We start from the raw sequence: 6,761 nt of genomic DNA, 5'->3' as shown, positions 1-6,761 counted from the left end.
GCGCTTCTGATCTATGGCCTCCTGGATCCCATACTTTGTTTGGTAGTCTATCCTTGGTTACTGTTGTTGTTTGTTGTTCTCCTGGTCTCCATACTTTATGTTGCATTGCCCCATTAGCTATGCTCTCACTGTCTGTTGCTACCCTTTTCATATATCTTACTGTTGTTTGCTCATCATTACAGTTTATGATAGGCTCCCACATCTTAGTTTGCAGTTTTCCATTTCCTTCACATGTACCATTCTTTCCAGTCAATCTTCCTTTCTTCTTTTGTCCTTTATTTGTTTTATTGGAATGTTGTTGTATGAGTCTCCACAACTCATCCAATTCTTTGTCCACTTCACTTCTCATGTGTTGAATACTATTCTCCTGCAACTGATTGTGTTCTTGAATAAGAACATCATAATCCCTGTGTCAATATTTTCCCATATACATTTCTGAAATGTACAAATGCCTTCTCCATTGATCCTCTGTAATAGTTCCAGTTCCTTCTTCTGGTTTCTCATTCATGACTTCACTACTTCTTACTTCAATTCTCAGCATACCTGTAACTTCACAAATTTCTTGAAAACTCAGAATTCTTCCTGCTTGTTTAGCTACTTGGAATATTTCTTCTTCCAGTAACTTCATTTCTGCACTCTTAAGGATTATGGCATTATATTTGTCTGCATCTGAAATGTCATCTTCAACCTCTTCTCCATCAATAAATCCCTGTAGTATAATAGTAATTCTGTTACTATCATCTCTTGAATTCATTTCTAGTTCAACACTCCCATACTGTAGATTCAGCATCATTCCATCTTTCTAAGACATTCTGATCTCACCCTTCATTAATTCGATCTGATCTTCAGAATCAACTCCTTGGTTCAAATTGACTTCACATTGCCTTGTTCCTGCATATAAATCTTCATCAGAGTTAATCAATTCATTAAACACAATTACTTTACCTTGCTTCCTCATTATGCCAACACTTCTGACAACTTCTTTCTCATATTTGTCATTCATGACAACTTTGTTCTCATTCAGTTTTGGTTGTACAATTTGATCACTTATTCTTTGGCTTTATTGCCTCTTATCCAAAAGACTTGACTCATGCCACAAATCTGTCATCTCATTTGGAATTTTTCCCAAAAGCTCTGCACAATCTTTACTAACTTCATTGTCTGCAACATCCGTCTTTAGTCCTTCTTTACTCGGGCTTCCTTCAAGGTCAATAATCTTCAATAACTGTTTATCATCTACAAAGTCTTCTATATCAACTTCCAGTAGCTGCTCTCCTTTGGCTTCAGTCCTCAATAGTTGTCCAATATCTGTATAATTCACTACAGCTATGTTTAACAACTGCTCTTCCCTCTGTATCACAAGATTATGTGAATTCCCTTCTTCTAACTTCTGAAAAATCATATCTTTTCTTTTCCTTTCCCCTATGACAACATTAAACAGTTGTCTTACTTCAGTGTATCCTGCATTTACACACACAATATTAGTTTCAAAATTATGAGATACCAAGGTCTCCTCAAATAATTTCATCATCAACTCTTCCAGTTGACTTCCACTTCCTGAATACACCATAAGATTCCCCATTTGCTTTGTATTAGCTTCATCAGTTTTCCTGAGAAAAATCTTTGTTCCATATTCATATGAATGGATCTCTTCCTTTCCAAACATTCCTTTGATCTCAATAATTCCTTTGCCATCTGCCTTTTGAATTATCCTTTGGATGTCATCTGAATGGACATCTTCCTTCACTTGACTGTAACTTTTCTCTTTATTCTTCATATGACTGTGAATAGTCATCTCTTCACCTGTTAATATAACAATTTCCGATAACTGCTTGTCTTTCCTCAAGTCTATATGACCTGCAAACATACAACAATCATCAATTTTAAAAACACAATACCTTCCATCCTCTTGTGATGCTTCAAGCACCAATCTTCCATCATAGATCTTTTGAATTTCAGCAGATCCCTCTTGCTGTGACTCCATTCCTTTGAGTCTTTCCTTCTCTAACAAATCAATATGAATTTGTTCAAGTTCCTTGAACTCGTTTATCAACTTGCCTTTCTACCTCTGTTGCGATAGCTTCCACTTGACCTTTTTTTTCATTCTCCATCTGTATCTTCGGTCTTCAGTTGTCTTTCTTTGTACTGCCAGAATAATCTCTTGTTCTTCATTCTATTGCCAGTTGTTATACTTCTGCAATCTAATGCCTTCCTCAAATTCATTCTCATGTTGTTGATGATCTCCTTTAAATTGTTGATTCCTTCCATCTTCATCTTGCTGGATTAATACTTATGTCTCCTTCATGTCTCTGAGGACATAACTTCCTTGTTTCTCTTGATCTTTCATCTCACCTTCAAATAATCTCTGCTCAATTTCTCTGATTTCAGCATCATATTTATTAATGTTGTCTTCCACACCTGTAGTCACATCATTAACTGAAGAGTCTAAACATTTACTTAACTCTATAAATGTTAGAGACATTTCATCCTTATCATGCATAGTAACCATATCCTTTTCTCCATCAGGTTCTGAAAGCTTCATTTCTTCTTCAGGTTCCTTGAGCAGTCTTTCCAAGAATTCTATTTCCTTGTGAAATCTCTCCAGCAGTTCATCACAACTTCCATCCTCAGCTTCATTCTTTTCCTGGCAATCCTCCTGAGTTATCATGTTTTCTGCACTATCATATTGCAAAGTTCTTTCATCAATTTCATTAAACAAATTCATTTGTTTACCTTCTTGTAGTACCGCTATGGCATTGTCATTAGACTTCTGGTCCATATCAACTTCATCTGATTGTTTCACACCAAACAAAATTTCATCTATGAACTCCTTCTGCTACAATAGATCAGCACCTTCTTCCTCTAGAAGGTATTCTCCATCATACTTCACCTCAAGAGCTTCATCCTTGTTTGTGACAGTCTCACCAGACTGTCCATCACCCTCTGCATATCCTGCAAACATACACAAACTATGAGAATAAAAATCACAAGGCTCCATTGCCTCATCTGCTTCCATTGTCATCATATCTTCGAATTGTTCTAAACTATGCCAATAGTCCATGAGATATTCCACTGATCTCCCATTATCCTCTTCACCCAACATTTCACCTTGTTCTGGTCTACAAATGGAAACTTCCATTTCTGCTTCTACTTCTCTGAGTTCCTCTGGTTCCTCTTGAGCACTCAATATATGCTCAATCTTCCTCAACTCTTCTGCTTTCTCTAAATTTACTTGTTGATTTCTCTTCTCTTGTAGCCTATGCCACTTTACTCTCCCCATGGCCCAACCATGCTTCTGGTCTTCATCACTTCTTTGCAACATCTCCATCAATATTCCAATCTGGAAATCTATCTCAGTGCTCTCTCTGTCAAACTCTTCTTGACTCATCCTCATGCCATTTGCTTTGGCATCTTTCTGTCTGTTGTGGCTTCTTTCTGAACCTCTGTTATGACTATCAGTTGTCATCTTCTTCTCCTCTTTTTTCCTGAGCTCATCACTCCTCTGCGACAAGCCTCTGCAACAGCAAGTCCTCCTTACTGTGATCTTACCTCACTAAGCTCTCCTCACTCAGTGTTTTGGTAAGCACGGTCCTCTATCTGGAACCTCCTCTTGAGCAACATCTTTGCTCCTTCTAGGCTTCTGCAATCTCTCACTCTCTCTTGAGAACACTTCAGTTGTCCTCTCTATCCAATCTCTTGTTGGATTCTTCAGGTTCACTGCCACTTCAAAGTGCTTTCCTTGCTCTGCCTTTAAGAACACATCCGGTTCTTCTCTCACAGCTTCACACTTTCTTATGTTGTCCCCAGTGTTTTGAATGGATTTCCTCTGTCTCTTGCATTTGCAAGTTCTGCTACACATCACCTCTGTGTGCCTTCCTTCTGTCAGATTAGAATCTGATCCTTCCTCTTGCCTGCATAAATACTTTAGCACATAACTATGTTTTTAATTCCTTCATACAGAATTTCTCTGTTCTGTTTAACCCCAATTATTCAATTACAATTCTGCTCTGATACCAAAAATGACATAGTTGGAAACAATGGTATTCTATAAAACCACAAATGGATCAAAATGACCCAACAATCACCCCGCTTTGCTCCCTTTTCCGCAATATATCATCCCTTTTCCTATCAGAACCCAAAAGCCTTTGTTAAAGCTTAAAACAATGTTTTTTTATTCCCTTTCGAGACCAATGCACTCTCGACAATGTCAAAACAAGGCTTTTCCGCCTTTTAAACAATTATATATGTTGTTGTCGCGGATCGAGATCTGGCCGATCAGACAGCTCAGATTCAATTGCCATATCGGCGATCGGCAGTCTCAATGGTCTGCACTATCGTGTTATCCCTTTGGTGGAGCTCCGATGCGATATCGCTAATCGCTATCGGCGATTGCCATATGTCCGCTTTACTATATGCCGCCTCCCCTTCAAACCTCCGATGCGATAGCCTTTGCGGATCTGATAGGCTATCCAATTGTTCCTATACCGTTTCGGATCCGGTTAGGTTGCGATATCGGAATTCGGCGATTTTACAAGCTGATTCCCTTCCTCTGCAGTGATGTGATTTACACGTCGGACCCGATAAGACCCAAAAGCGGTATTTATATTATTTCAAATCCGTTTTGTCAAATCCGCTAAGTGTTTTGCACAGTTTCTCTATGTAAATGGGTTTTCTGCTTGCGGACCCAGATTACACCAAATTGCCTTAACCATAGGAAATTCTATTGTAAAGAATGAAAACGCAGAGCCAACACCAAATTCATCCAAATACAGGGAAAACTAAACATTCAAGGCCTCCACGGGCCATTTATGTAATAATGCACGCAACACTAATTTATTCACAATGAATCCATTACAGAGTCTTGGCCTTGGGCCAGATTACAACATTAAAGACCTCTGTCTCAAAAGAAATGCAATCAATTACACAGTTCCACACTCACAATCAATTCTCTGTGTACAGACATAAATACAAAACTACATTTGAGGTTCTCTGCCCCTCTCTGGCCTGATTATTCTAGTTAGCGGCCTTCTCCTCCTATGCTGCCCGTAGGCTCACAATGCTCTCGAACCCTCTCTCTCCGTCTCTCTGTCTCTCTCTCCTTCAGAAAAGACAGGAAAATACATATATGTCTAAGCTAACCATCTCCTCCACAATTGAAGGAATAAACTATACATTTAGAAATCAAATCCTATCCTAATCTAAACAAACTAGACTACTTGGCTTGATCTCCACGCAGGGAGGATCACTTTGCCATTTATTCCCAATTCAGTTCAGAATTAGGCAATAATTAATTACTTACATTTATTTTGAAATTAATACAAATTAAACAACCAAGTCTTCCTCCAAACTTGCATTAGCCACAACATGTGACCACTTCCATCACATTGTTGGCTAGGCCTAGATATATCCATACCATATCATTTAAAAGACAAAACATTTGTTAGCACTCAGATCTAGCCTATCCATTATCAGATCACATAATGATAAGTCATTTCAGGTCTCATGATCTTGATCCATCATTAGATCTCATCCATCATCAAACACTCAAATGCATACTTAGTTTAGATCAAGCAAAGCATAAGAAACCCATAATATGCATATTTTCTTTTAATCTAACTCTTCATAAGATATCCATTCCTTGCCCTCATAGCCCTTTGATCTTCTCCTCCTTATATACTTAGAGCCTTTTTCAATACCTCGGACCAAAACAACACTTAGAACATGTGGTATTCTTAGACGGGATCAAGTAACCGTTAGTCCACTCAATATTGTGGGCTAATACCATGGTATGGACCCTTGGTATTCTTTAACCTAAATTTTCCATCCCATACACGTTTTTCCTCTTATAAAAGTGTGTGCAAATGTATACGCTCCTTTTATTCTGTGAACTCGCTTGTATACGCTACTTGGACTAGGTGAACCAATGTATACAACTTAATACAACTTAAAACATTATTTTTCTTCAATTTCTTGATTCTTATCTGTAATCCTTTGTTCCATCATCTTGTTCTTCTGTGCCATTTCTTTGTTACCTCTGAATTGACCTGTTATAATGTGAGTTGCCCTTTATCAATTCTAAACTGACCTGAGAGTGGGTTGTCATCAAGGACATTATATGTACCATAATGCCAACATAGTGATCTATATGGATTATTGTCTCCTTTCTCATCAAATAGTGCTTCCACTTCTTCACAACTTGCACCCGGGCATAGAGTTTCTTGTCATATGTAAGGTAGTTAAGAATTGCCCTATGAATTACTTCATAATGGTAGCATGCAGACCTTCTGACATCAAGACCACTCCCATAGCATACCCACTCACATCCATCTCAACTTCAGAGGTTTGTTGCAAGTTCGATAATACCATAAATAGGGCTTGATTGATTTTTTGTAGTTCCTCAAAGGCCCTTTGTTGACCCTTTCCCCACTAGAAACTCTTGTCACTTGTTATGGAGTGGAATGGTGATGCTACCACTGAAAATGAGGTTACAAATTTCCTCAGACATTGTGTTTCCCCAACGAAACTCCTAACCTCATAAACATTGGTAGGCGTAGGCCATTTCATGATGGCCTCCCTCTTAGCAAGATCTATTTTCAGCTCTCTGCCTATCACGTACCCCAGATAGTCTAAAGATTGTTGTGCAAACTCACACTACTTTAGATTTGCTAGCAGCGAGTGTTTCTTTAATGTCTCCAACACCTATGTCAAAAGTGAGATGTGCTCCTCCTAGGTAACGTTGTATACCAGTATATCATCCAAAT

Source organism: Pinus tabuliformis, chromosome X, assembly GCF_031772625.1.
Source record: "Pinus tabuliformis cultivar Carrire ecotype Pingquan chromosome X, CPIR1, whole genome shotgun sequence".
In the NCBI taxonomy this organism is placed as follows: domain Eukaryota; kingdom Viridiplantae; phylum Streptophyta; class Pinopsida; order Pinales; family Pinaceae; genus Pinus; species Pinus tabuliformis.
This window is presented reverse-complemented; position numbering follows the sequence as displayed.